Source organism: Platalea leucorodia, assembly GCF_965183815.1.
Source record: "Platalea leucorodia genome assembly, chromosome: 8".
NCBI classification, from domain to species: domain Eukaryota; kingdom Metazoa; phylum Chordata; class Aves; order Pelecaniformes; family Threskiornithidae; genus Platalea; species Platalea leucorodia.
Window position 1 is genome coordinate 27,568,201 of NC_138830.1, and position 13,182 is coordinate 27,581,382.

The window sequence follows — 13,182 nt, forward strand, 5'->3', positions numbered from 1 at the left end:
CCCGCGGCCGCGCGCGGGCAGCCGCGGCAGGGCGCATGCGCGGCGTTTTCGCGCGAAAGACGTTTGTGGCACCCGCGTGCCGCGCGCCGGGCGGGGCCTCCCCGACCTGCGGTGCCCCCTCCCTCCCCGCGCGGCGGCGGCGGCGGCGGCGGCGGGCGGGCAGTGGCGGCGCGCGGGCGCCAGGGGGCGCTGGGGGTCCGGCGCGCGGCGGCGGCTGCGCCATTGGCGGGTCGGAAATGCCGCCAGATGGCGGTTTAGGATTGCGGCCCCGGTGAGCGCGGCCCCCGCCAGCGCCGCCGCCCCGGCCCCGGCCCGCACCCGCCCGGACCCCGCACGCCAGCCGCTTCTCAGGCTCCCGGGGTGCCGCCCGGCCCGGCGCGGCGCGGCCAGAGGTGAGCGGCGAGCGGGGGAGGGAGGGCGCTGAGGCGCCGATCCAAGATGGAGGCGCGAGGGGCGGGGGCAGCGGGCCGGGGCCGCTCGCTCGCTCGCTCGGTCTCCGCGGCGGCCGGGCCGGGAGCGGGCGCTGCCCGTGCGAGGAGAGAGGAGAAGGGGAGGGGAGGGAAGAGGAGGCGGCGCGGGGCGGGGCGGCTCCTGCCGGAGCAACGGGTCCCCCGGGCGCGGCGCTCTTCGCCGCCATCTCATTGTCCCCGCCGGGGCTGCCGGGGGCGCCGGGCCGAGCTCGGCGGCCTCTCCCGCTGCCGGGCCTGCGCCCCGCTCCGGGCGGCGGCGGCGCTCCCGCTGCGCGGCCCAGGGCCGCGGGGGCGGGGGCGGCCCGGGCGGTGGCGGCGGCGGGGGATGCTCGGGCGGAGCGGGGGTGGCGCTTCCGCCGCGCGGGGCTCGGTGGCGGCGGCGGCGGCCCCCGGCCGGCCCGGGAGGCGGCGGCGGAGTTGGTGCCGTGGCCGCGGGGAGGGAAAGTTGCGGGAGCCGGTGGGCTGCCCGGTTCGGCCCGGCCCGGCCCGTCACCTGGGCCGGGCCCGGCCCGGGGGAGGGCGGCGGGAGTGCCCGGGCCGCCCCAGAGCCGCCGGCGTCTGGCTGGCGTCCGCGGGGGGAACAGGCGGGGCTGGGGGGGGCACAGAGCGGGGGGAGTGTGGGGCTGGAGCCCCGGAGCTGGGGACCCCCGGCCCGCTGATCCTGTTGCTCGTCCCCAAGTTGTTAGTGCGGCGGCACTGGGGCGCGGGGAGAGCGGTGGGGCGGGCAGGGGGCGGGAGGCCGCTCCTTGGCTTGCAAAGGGGAGGCAGAGCCGTGCCCGATGGTGTTTCCCCGACCTTTGGGGTGGGAGAAGCAGGGTGCTGAGCCCAAGGTGGCTGGCGGGTAGGTTGGACTGTCTGATGGTACTGGAGCTGGGAAGCATAGCTCCGGGGGGAAGCCAAGCGCAGGCAATGCCCTCTGACCAGTGCTGGGAGGTGGGAAGAGGGAGAGACACCAAGCTGGGGTCCTGAGCTGTTGGACAGCAAAAATAGCACGGGTTTTGCTTGGTAGGAAGAATTCTGTGATGGGTGCTGGTGACTTTGGTGACTGGCCTACGCTGGGAAGTGGTGGGCAGCCGCACTGGGCTTTCCGTGCATTCCTGGGGTGGTGTGGGGAGTGTGAACAGTTGTTGGGATGAAGCGTGACTTGGAAGGAAGAAGACAGTAGTAGTATCCATAGAGCAGTGTAAAGGGATGTGACTGCCAATATCAGTGTCAAAAACTTAGTTTCTGGGAAGACAGTGTGAGTTTAATTAAACTAAATTGAGCAGCTTTATACGTATTGGTGATTTCAGTTGTGTTCTACACAATTTTGTGGTACTTGCAGCTCTGTAGAGTTAGTCTAGTAATAACCTTTATTAAGTTATTGAGGAACGAAAAGCCTTCTCCAGATCACACCATTAATGCAACTCTTCTTAAATTGTGTCATGTGTTTGGTATGATGGACAACATTAATGTCTGGATTCAGACATCTTAAGACTTGCTTAACTTTTCCATGTTATTACACTAGTGATAGGGGTGGTATGGGAGAAGGATTAGTCCAGACTTTCTGGATCCAAAGCAGTTTTGCCTTGTCTAGTGAGGCTTTTTTGTTCATCTGTAGATAACAAGGTCACTCAAAGAGCGTTTCTACAGTATAATCTTTCAATCCATGAAGAAATCACTGAACCACAAGGCAGTATATACCTTGTCTGTTGAAAGGCGTCCTGACTATAGGAAGAAGTTTGTACTTTGTGGAACTAGAGGCCAGTTTACTCTTTCTTTCTGACTCAACTGTGATGGATTTTTGGTGGATAGCCTGAGAAAGCACACACAGTGGGTGCAGAGGTTTTTGAAATGGCAAGCCAACCCATGATGCAGCAGGATTTCCTGGTGAGCAGGAGCGGAGGGGCTAACTCCAGAGTTATGATTAATCTGATAGCATGTAATTTTTACTGGCTGCTCAACACAGAGTGTTCAGTTGAAATTCTGGGTTGCTACCGCTGCTGGACACCCTTGTGGGTTTAGAGCAGTTGGAGCGGGTGGTGGAAAATGGTATTTTTCTGAAGCTGAATGAACAGTTACTGCCAGCTGTGGAGATTCAAAGTACCTCTTCAACAAACCTGGCGTTTAAGGACTGGAGCATGTGACAGCTGGCAGCTCACAGTCACTCATGGTTCCTGACATTTTACAAACATGCTGGAATTGATAAATTCACTATGAGAGACAGCATTTATGGCCAAACGTCCACACACAATATGGAGTTGTGAGGGCAGCTGAAACCCTGGTGTTAGAGCTTTGTGACTGGGGTCTCCAAGCTTTTCAGCTACCGTCTCTGTCCATAGCCTGCCTTTCGTATTGTGCAAATTTTTATGTGATGTCTACTGAAACTGCAGTGCACCTTTTGGTAGCTGAGAAGGTTTATGAACATTGAATATTTGGATGCATTGACAAAATGAGTTACTCAGGATGTTCAGAAACTCAACAAGTGAATATTTTTGATTTGAAAGAACCCTTTCATAGAGAAGAATATGTACCTCAAGTTTGCTCTGGTGACTTTGGATTCTCTCCTTTCTTTCCCTTTGTTGCAAAGATTTGCCCTGATACAAGGTGGCTAAACATTGGCATTTTAAATATCATTTTAGTAGGCGAGTGAACCTGTAGAAGTGCAAGGATGCAGTGGGAGAGAAATGCTTAATTGTCATGACTTTCTAAGAAAAGTCATTTATTGTGATAAGAACATGTCTATCGTAACATTTGTAAATTGTTTTCTGGTGAAATGCACAAAAGACTTGAACACCCTGCTGAAAATTTGAAAGTGCTAGTTCTGTAGTTAATGCAAGACATACTGAGAGCAGTGAACTTGTCTTATCCACTTAAGTTGTGTGGGAATGGTAAAGAGTAAATTTGGATGCAGTGCTATTGAGTTGGGTGGTTGGCCTCTGAGAGATCTGGCTCTCCCCATTCTGCACCTTGAAGTGCACAAGTGTTCAGGTCAGGCTCTGGCTTCTGATGCTTGGAGTCAAAACCAGAAGGTGGTACTGAAGTCTGGCGCCAAGATAAGGTTGCGCCTTATCTAAATCTGATGTACTGGCTTCGGGATTTGAAATGTCAACCAAAATCTGTAAGAATAGTTTTGGCATTTTACTTGTGGTCACTCAGATTTACCACGTGGAGCTCTGAAACTATCCCGCTGCAAATTACTATCTCCTCTTGCTTCCAGTGCCACTGTGTTTGCTTGTTTGGCTAAAAATAGAAGGGAGTAGAGTTGGTTTTCTTTCTTGAAAGAGAAAGAGAAATCCTACAAAGTTTGAGTTCACCTGCAGATAATTGTTTTGTCATTTCTATCCAGGGTATCTAGAGATATGCTTTATTATTAGCAATATTTTGCTTTCCCAGACTGTTTTCACTTTGTTGGTTTGGGTGTTAAATATGTGATCAGAATACAAAGACATATTTCTTTGTTCCTTTAGAAAATAAGGGGTTGAGAGAACATGATGATGATCCTCTGTTGCAACTTTTCAGTCTGAAAATATGCTTCCAAAAATAAGTGTTGTTTCGGGAAGGTCCACACTAATTTTTTTTCAAAGTAGACACCACCTTCAGCTGGCTGAAAGAGCTGAAGAGAAGGAGCTGCAGAGGGAATCTTCTCCCTAGTTCTGATTTTGTAGCTACTTGCGAATTTCTGACATGTCCTGTTGAAGGTCTGAATGTAGGTAATGATTTCACTACTTGACAATTTGTGCGTATCATTCGTTAGAGAATACCCAGTAACTCAGGTCCTTTCGCTAACGTTAGAAGGAACTATGCTCCTGGTTTTGATAGTTTTGCAACATTTCCTCATTTGCATCTCTGCAGGCTTTTTAGTATTTCAGAAAATGCTTTTTAATAATAACAGTATGCTTGAGATAGCAGGATGCCTTGGACAATAGATTCATCAGAGTATCTTTACTGAGCCCAAACTGTATAATGTGTATCCTGTTTTGAACTGTAGGTTCAATATAAACTTGTTAAATTTGGTTACTCTGCTTTCATATTAGGCAATCAAATCAAAGCCACCTTATTTTGGAAGAAAATGCCCATTTATAAGTCCAGGTAATGCCATGTTTGGTACAACTGGTAAAAATGCAAGTTTTCCTCCCCTCCCCCCAAGCATTCAAGTGCTCGACTTTGGTACTGCCAAATGCTTGTTCCATGATTATGATGCTACTCCTGCCCAGGGTGGATTTGTAGACTCAGTCTTAGAATATGCAAAAAGGCATTCGTTGCATGACATTGTTTGGTGGGACAAGCCTCTCAGCCACAGTTGGAAGCATTGTTAGACACAAGAGCTTGGTGTCGAAGTGTATTCTGAGTTCCAGTCTCACAGTTATTAATCATTTATTGCAGAATTAAGAGCAAGAGATTGAATTCTTAAGTCTGTCCTTCCTCAACTGAAAGGCAAGTTGTTTCAGGTGGTTCCCAAAAGTAATGTTTTACCTGAAAGCAGTGTGAGGCAACATCCAGCCAACTGTGTTCCTTGCTGTGCAGGAGTTCACCAGAATATGTGCTATTTATTCTATAAATAAATCTAATAAGTCTATATTCTGTAACTCTCCATATAGCAGACTTGTATTATATTGTAAGGTTAGCTGAGTGAAAACAGTGTTGACAGATTGTTCAGCTCATAGGAAAAAAAAAAAAAATTCTTTGTAGAGTTACCTAGGAATAGACCTGTGTGTCAGAAATGTTTCTAAATGTCAAATATTTTTCTACAATAAAACAATAAAAATCAAAATTATTCATCTTGGATGCATTTTTTTATATACTGGAGAATAGCATGTGGTGGTGTGTTTTGAAGCAAAAAATCAAATGACAAGCTGAGAATCTGTTTGCTCTCCCCTGCATGAGGGTTTCTCTCTCCTTTTTAGGGTTAGAATCCCCAAGGACCAGGCAGATACCAATGTGTTAGTGTTTATAAGTGGAAAATAAAACTTCATTTGCAAAAGGGTAATGAATTCCATCTTAAATGAGTGATAAGTATGCCAGTTTTGCATTGTTGTTTTCTTAGATCTGTTCACTAGGACCACAAGAACTTGTTCCTGCCAGTGGAATTGCACAAGATGGTTGAGCTGATCTGCCAGCCTGCCACAGCTGAGAGAGGAAATGCTTTCTCCACAGCTGCACAGTTCTTCCCTTTTCTTTGTGCTACTGCGGCTGCTGGCTTGACCTTTCCTTCAGCTAGTTGAATTCCCTACCTGGCAAAACCCATCTGCTTGGGAGGGGTGTTTTTCTGCCAGGTAAATAAATTGAATCCGGCCATCAGAGTAAGATGTTCTAGAGGTGATGCAAGGTCAGTGGCAAGAATGTTTTGGGGAAAAATGGTTCTGGAGCTCGAGACCCTTCCTTCTTCAGGTCGGAGATTCAGAGTGACTCAGCTGTGTGCACTAAACCTGGGTGGCAATGTTCAACTTGGAGCCCATCACTGTGCGTATAAAGTTGGGATTCCTGTGGGTAACTCTCTTACCTGTACTGAATTCCCTCTGCCAGCTTTGCTGTCTGTAGCCTGTGTTCGTTCTTCCATTCTTTGTGGCTGGTCCTGTCTGCCTTACCATGAATAAATTGGTGTCATCAGCAAAGAGTCAGCATTCACCTCCTTTTCCAGATGTAAGAATGTCTCAAACAGTTTGGGCTTCAGCTCATATTCCTGTGGGACTTCACTGGTGGCTTTACTCTATTGTCAGAAATGACCATTTGTTTTGCTCTTTGCTTCCTCTCTTTTAACCAGATAACCTATCCGTACAAGGCCTTTTATTGCCATGGCAGCTTAATTTCTTTTAAGAGCCTTTTGTAAAGAATCTTGTTAAATGTCTCTTGGAAATTAAAGCAGGCTTTATCAAGTAGAGTCCATCGGTGTGTGGGTAAGGGAGATCTTCTAGAGGACTCCTGTAGGTTTGTGGAAGTTGACTTTCCTATGCAAAAGTGGGGTTGATTTCCCCATCTAAATGATGTTTTCTATTTAGCTATCTACTGATCTATCTTCTAGAATAGTTTCTACTAAGTTAGGCTCACTAGACTGTAGCATCACAAAGTGTTATGTGAGAGAGTAAACGCAATTGTAAATTGTGCTCAAGAGTAAGCACTGCTTCAAGCAGTAGAATTTTTTGAAGCCTGTTTTCTTTTGATTCATTCTTATGTGGCTTCTTTGGTGTCTAATAATTTTGTTTTTCCTGTAGTCTTACTTTAATAGGACACTGCTTGGGGGAGAGGAATTAAGAGTCTCTCTTCTAAGAAATAAATGTAGTTAAAAATGTAGAGGGACTTATATATTTTTGGATTTCTGTTTTCCTGAGTTCAGTGGAAATTGGTCCAGGGACTGACAATTATTGGTAGTGGGAATTAGAGAAAAGGACAGAGAGAGAAGGATAAGTACACAAAGTACAGCCATGTAGGCCTGTTTCTGTTGGATACAGAGTTTAAACAAACAAACAAACAAAACATGGTTGCAGTGATACTGTAAAACAAGTAATATAGTACAAGCAGTGCAAGTCACTGCTATAGAGATCATCCTTGCTTACAGAGCTGCAGTTTAAGGGTCTGTCTTCCTTTGCTTCCAAACCGCACTCAGCGGTCTGTCACATTTGTGTTCTGCCATACATAGCGCTCTGAGAATGAAAGTGTGAGTGAAGATAGAGAATTAAAATGGTAAGGATAGCTACCAAGCCTTTTGAAGGACTTCGCTGAAAGATTGCGACATTGCGCGTACTCTGCCCTTTTAGTTACAGATCATGGTTTGTTTATTCTTTATCTCCTTTCTATTCCAGAGTTCCAGTGTTTTTCTTCAGCTCTTTGAGGCTTTTTCTATTTTAGCACTAGCTGGTTGTTCTACTTGCGTTTACATAAATGAAATAAAATTTGCCTACAATGTGTCCTTTGTCATCCCTCTAAAAAGGATTGGTATAGTGGGTCAGAGGAAATGTCGTATTTTCTGTGGGTTTGTGCATATCTCTTGCCTTCCCCAGTCACATGGGTGATTTTTTCTTTAATATGTATTGTTTCTGTAAGCTCCATTTAGAACAGTTTTCTCTGCCAAAGTGCTAAGATGGAGCTGAAATTTAATTCATGTTTCAAAATGTTTTAGGGAATTTTTGAATACTAATTATTATGCTATTGTACAAGATGCTGGATGTGTTCAGAACCTGAAGAGGAAGAGAGACGTGAAATACTGTACTGTTTCATTAAAAATGGCCAACCTGAATTCTGGCAGTGCTGTCCATTTGGTGAGGTGGAGAGAGGACGGTAGGTTGGGTGGCAGTGAGAACTTGCGGTTGCGTCCTATCAAATATCCCCAAAGTTGGCGTGTAACAAGTGGAACCATCAGAGTGGAACAGAAGACTTCCTCACTCTTCACTCTTGTGAGTGGGAGAGCACAGGCAATAGAGTTAGTCAAGCTTCAGGTGTCACCTATGCTACTGGCACTGTCAGAAAAGGAATGGAAGTGAAATGCCCCACTTCTGGCATTTTTCTTAAACGTGTGTTTCAATATCGTACTGTTATACTTAGTTTTCTCCCCAAAAGAAACCAGAGAAGCTGCTTGCCTTTTGCTTTGCAAAGGAAAGTTTTTACACACTTCTGTTTCTGTTGGTGTGTGTAGCTATAGAGCACCCCACGTTACTGCTGAAAGCATAGGTACGTGGTTGTCCTGTGTAAATTCGTATTGCCTGAAGTGGCTATTGAGTTGTGAATTTCATGTCTTTGAGTTGAAATGTTTGTTAATGTCATAGCCATTAAAGCTGGTAAAACAAACTTTTTCCATTGGTATGCCTTACTTTTCTGATTTCTCATTACTGTTTGTTGATTTAGAGCATGTTGGTGTCCAGGTAGAAAGTTGAGAGGGAAAAGACAAGGGAGTTGGCAAGGAGTAAGAATCAAGAGATGCAAAGTGTCACATTTGGGGGGCAGGGGGAGGAATTGTCAGTTGTAGCTGCCATTATTTCCTAGACACTTTGTTTTCCCTAGGCAAATGCATTTTTACAAAACTGCTAAAACTTGAAAACATATCCTTTTCAAAACCTTCAGAATATTTTCTTAGAGACTTCTGCCAGGACTTCATCTGTGACGAGCACCAGGCCTTTTGCAAGAATGCTATCATTCACCAGCGTCATCCATAGCATTCACGCAGAACTCGGAATCTCTCTCCGTGTAATGCCAGGATATACCACCAGCATTTTCTGTAGTAAATTCTGAGGTATTGCTAGGGTATGTCACTCATGTAGTTCATTTTATTGTGAAATACACAGCTAAGAATAATCCTTTCACATTGTACTTGCCCATAAATTTTTGGCAGTCAGCTGCTTTGTTGTCTCTCCCTCAAACAACTTCCTTGACCTAAAGTTGTGCTTTGGTAACACCCACATCTAGAGTTTAAGTATTGTATCTGCCTCTGTCCTGAAGGCAACGTGTTGCTCCTTTGTAAGTCATGTTTACATTCAAGCTTACATCAAAAGATAATGACCTTCTGTGACAGTGTCCCACATGCTGAATGCTTTTTGTGGTTAATCTGATCTGTACTGATCTGTAGTTCCCCAATTCTGATCTCTTCACCTACAAGACTGCTAAATGGCAGGTAGCACTGTTGCAAAGTGTTACAAAGTGCCGTTAGATTTATTTATACTATATGAATCCTGAGTGCACGTGCAGGTTCATTATTACTGGCAGAGGTGAGCATGACACAGGGAAAAGCTTATGGAACTAAGCTGTGATGGAACAAATACATAATTGAAGAACATGGGAACGTACAAAAACATTGGCTTGCAGCTCCCAAGAAGAAATAATTGCACAGTGGGCTCCCTTTGGGCCAAATGAGGTGACAGGGGTGAACGCACCAGACTGTTCCCGTCGCATGCTGGTGGCAGCTAGTAGAGAAAGTATCATGCAAAGTAACTACAGCTCCTGCAACTCCCTCCTTTTCTTTGAAGTAGTGTGTTTTATTAAAAAAAAAAAAAAAAAAAAAAAGCTAGGCTTTTTAATCTCTGGTCAAGCTATTGCTAATATGCTTTGGATGTCAGACTCTTTCAGAGATGATTCAAAAGAAGAATGTGTGTCTCAGGTTAGTTTAAGAACCGTTATGTTCTTCTTCCGAGCTCCTGCATCTGACGTTATTGGCAAAGTTCCCTGAAACGGAGGCTTAAGTTGAGAAGACAAAGAGCTGTGGTGAAGAAAGGGAAGAACCATGTTGGTAGAAGGTTAGAAATGATCTGAATGTCATCTTATGTTCACCAGACTTTCCTTTTTAACAACAACAACAAAGACCAAAACTTTAAGACACAGAACAGCCTTGTTTGTATTTTTTTCTTAGCTGTTAAGTTCAGGCAGTTAGGGACTTAATTGCTGAGGATTTTCTTAATCCTAAAGGGGAACTTTGATTATTACATTATTATAGATGGCTCAGATGAACATGCCTGTGGTTGAGGTGGGTATTGTTAGGCAGTTATTCAAATCTTGTTTCAAAAAATATATGCCTCTGACAAACAGACCATTCAGACTGGAAATTCCTGTATTAGATTTTTAGCTGCAGATTGATTACTTTTGTTGTGTTCCAACAAAAATTATTCAAATTAATTATCAAATATGAGATTAAGGGATTTTTTTTGGCTGTGGTAAATACACATTTTTTTTCCTAAGGATTTCAGTGGGAAACTCCTGCTTTAGGGTAAAGACATGTAGTTGACCTGTTCTGTGGCTTTAGTGTGATAGCTGGAAGTTGTTACTTCAAAAAAAAAAAAAAAAAAAAAAATCCATGTAGCTTGACCAGTTTATAAGTGTCTGCAAAATAGTAAATGGTAGCTTGGTAGGCACTGCAAGCTATGTTTTTGGAGTGGATCTGCGCTTAGGAGATTTCATTATTGTGCAGATTTTGCATAAGGAACAGATTGCATGTGCCACAGTGAGAGTAACCTATGCTGCATCCTTCCAACGTTGTCAAGAAGGACAGGAGTTTGACAGACATCAGTCTGTTACTATGTAAACACAAGCCATTCCCCATATCTTAAGCATAACTTCCAGGGTTTGGAAACTAGGCTTCAAATTCTTTGTCTGTTGTCATTAAGTTGCTGAAAGGCAGATCTTGCCAATGGGGTATCTTTTGTGCTATATTCATGTTTCCTCCAAAGCATGCAAGTTACTGACAACTCAAATAATGAACAAATGTTTTTCCTAACTTTGTTTAGGAGACAACGTTCGTTTTGCCTGAAATCTTCCAGAGCAACTTAAACAGACATCAGCATGGGAAAATTAATAAACTAGCAGGATATAACAACATTTTTGTGCTTGGGCAGTTTAAAATGTCATAGTGGAATACAAAGTAAAAGAACAATGTAAACTGCGTTTTGCCTTGCCAAAAGCTAACTGATGATGTCGAGATCAGAATTGCTAGTGCTTCAGAGTGCACTATAAAGGTGAGCAAAAGCATCCATACATAGAACTTCTCAATTTTGCTACGGTACCCAAGTGGGAGGTTACTCTGTTGGGGAACCATTTGGTGACTTCATTTGCTGTGTGGGTATCGGTGCTCTCATTAGTGGAACCCAGTGGCTCTAATACCATTCCCCTCGCTTAATTCTAAATATCCTGATCATACGTGATGAGAAAAACTGAGACCACCCTGCCCCCGCCATATTCTGTTCCTTAACAATCTTTTTTCCTTACTCTACAGCTCATAAGAATTGTCCTGTACTACCAACACAGATTTAACCTTGCAGTATGTTTTTTTGAAGACCACTACCCAAAATATTCAAGTGGTTAATAGTTTCATGTCATATCTGCTTTGCAGTCTTCTAGCACCTGGCTCTCAAGCAGAAATACACTATTATTTTGTCCTATAATTCTTTTCCTTTAGAAACAGTGGTTTATCTTTGAAAAATTGCAAAGTCTTTATCATTTTGACATCTTCATCCTCTAACTGGGACATGCTGTGTTGTGAGAATATACATTATAAAGATTTTTACTGTTGAATTTTTATTTAATGAAATAACTGGTATTGGGGAGACTATTAAAGTGTGTTTATATCTAATTATTTTATTTCAGTTTTTTCACTGATTTTTTTTTTTTGTGCATTGCTGGAATTCCTAGCGACATAACTCTAAATCCAAATTCACGTTGCTTTTACAGCCATTAAGGGATATTAAACCTGTAGTATTCTGAGATCTCTATCCAGTCTTGTGTTACTGTAACAATGGACTTGTACTAGAATGGTTATTTATTTACTTTTACTTTTGTGGTTCTGCCTGGGCTTTCTTTGTTCCTGGAAGAATACTGAACAAAAAAAGGATGAAGAGAGACCTGAAGTTAATCCCTTTCTCTGTCTTGAGGGAAGATCATTTACAATATTCTTGACAGATGCTTGTCTAATCTCTTAATTGCTGGAAATTCCATTGCATTTCTTAAGAAGCTTGTTCCAGTGCTTTATAGTCTTAGTGCTTGTTTTTTTCCTAATGATTAACTGGCACAATTTGTAGTAAGCTTTGATTTTTATTTGGTCATGTCCAGATATTTGTGATGTACCTGGATGTATTTGATCTATCATTTTTTCCCTTGATATCTTCTCTAACACAAACTGTGTGTCTTTATATTCCAGTTCTTCCAGTGTTTCCTCATAGATCTTTTCTTGTCTTCTGATCCAGCTCTCTGCTTTGTAGACTTTCTCCTATCAGTTCATGTCTTGAAGCCTGGAACCCCAAACTGTGCACCCTGCTTTAATGCTGAAGATTTACTAGTGCTGGGTGGATTGCTCTCCGTTTATTTATTTTGAAGAGCTCTTGGCAAGACTCCATTGCTCTACTGTTATCTTTTTGTTTGTAGTTCACGTAAGGCTTTGCAAGCAATCCCAGTGTTTGAGGTTCTGCATTGGCCTGTACTTGGTTTCGTATCTGGATTCCCTGTTGGCTTCTGTCACTCAGAGAGGCATGTTCATCCTTCGCACAAATGAAGGAATGAAAAGCGGGATGGGAACCAGCATGGGAAACAGTTGTCACTAGTGAAACAAATCTGTATTTGCCCCTTGGTAAAAACAGCTTCCACTGTGTGGTTAGCAAGATGTACAATATAAACATTTTATTAGTTTCTTGGCTGATGATATTTGATCAAACAGGAGCTGTGGCTTTCTTACTTGCTCTTGTCTAGGAGAATCAGGACTTTCCTTTTTGATGTTGTTGCCTGATGCAGTTGTCCGTGTTGTCATTTGATTAGCTGCAGTCTTCAATATTCATGAAGAGTAGTGAAGAAAGAGGCTGCCTTGTTTGTTCAGTGTCAAGCTGTTGAAAGCATACATGGAACATCCGTTTCTCTACATCCTTTGATTTCAGATGTTGGTTTTTTATTACTATAAAGTGGTACAAATTTTCATGACTACTTCTGACAATACAGAAGGAGGATTTGCTTTTTCATTGTAAAAGTATAATGGCAGCTTTAAGAGAAAAGAAAAAAGCTGGGAAAGAAAATTAAACAATGAATGTTAAAAAAGTGAAAAAGGGATACATTTAATGTGAATATAGTCTCTGTTTTTTACAGTCTTCCTCTGAAATTTGTCTAGGAAACAACTCTTTTCCAGCACAGACTGTATTTTCAGCTTTTGTTTCTTTCAGGCTGTATACTTTTGTACCAAGTAGGGGTGTGTTGAGCCTTGAAACCAATCTTCTAGTTATGACTTAATCAGCAACATTTGTTTGTTAAATATTTGGATCCTGGCTTCTTTAAATAA

General features: G+C 43.7%; 1 protein-coding gene across 1 annotated transcript in view; it reads left to right on the top strand.

Moving 5' to 3' along the window:
• The first annotated feature begins 321 nt into the window (after positions 1-321).
• STAG1 (STAG1 cohesin complex component) overlaps positions 322-13,182 on the top strand; it is a 201,993-nt gene continuing 189,132 nt past the window's right edge. Inside the window, exon 1 of the mRNA XM_082320218.1 lies at positions 322-392. The gene's annotated coding sequence lies outside the window, so the exon portion shown is untranslated. The remainder of the gene's footprint in view (positions 393-13,182) is intronic.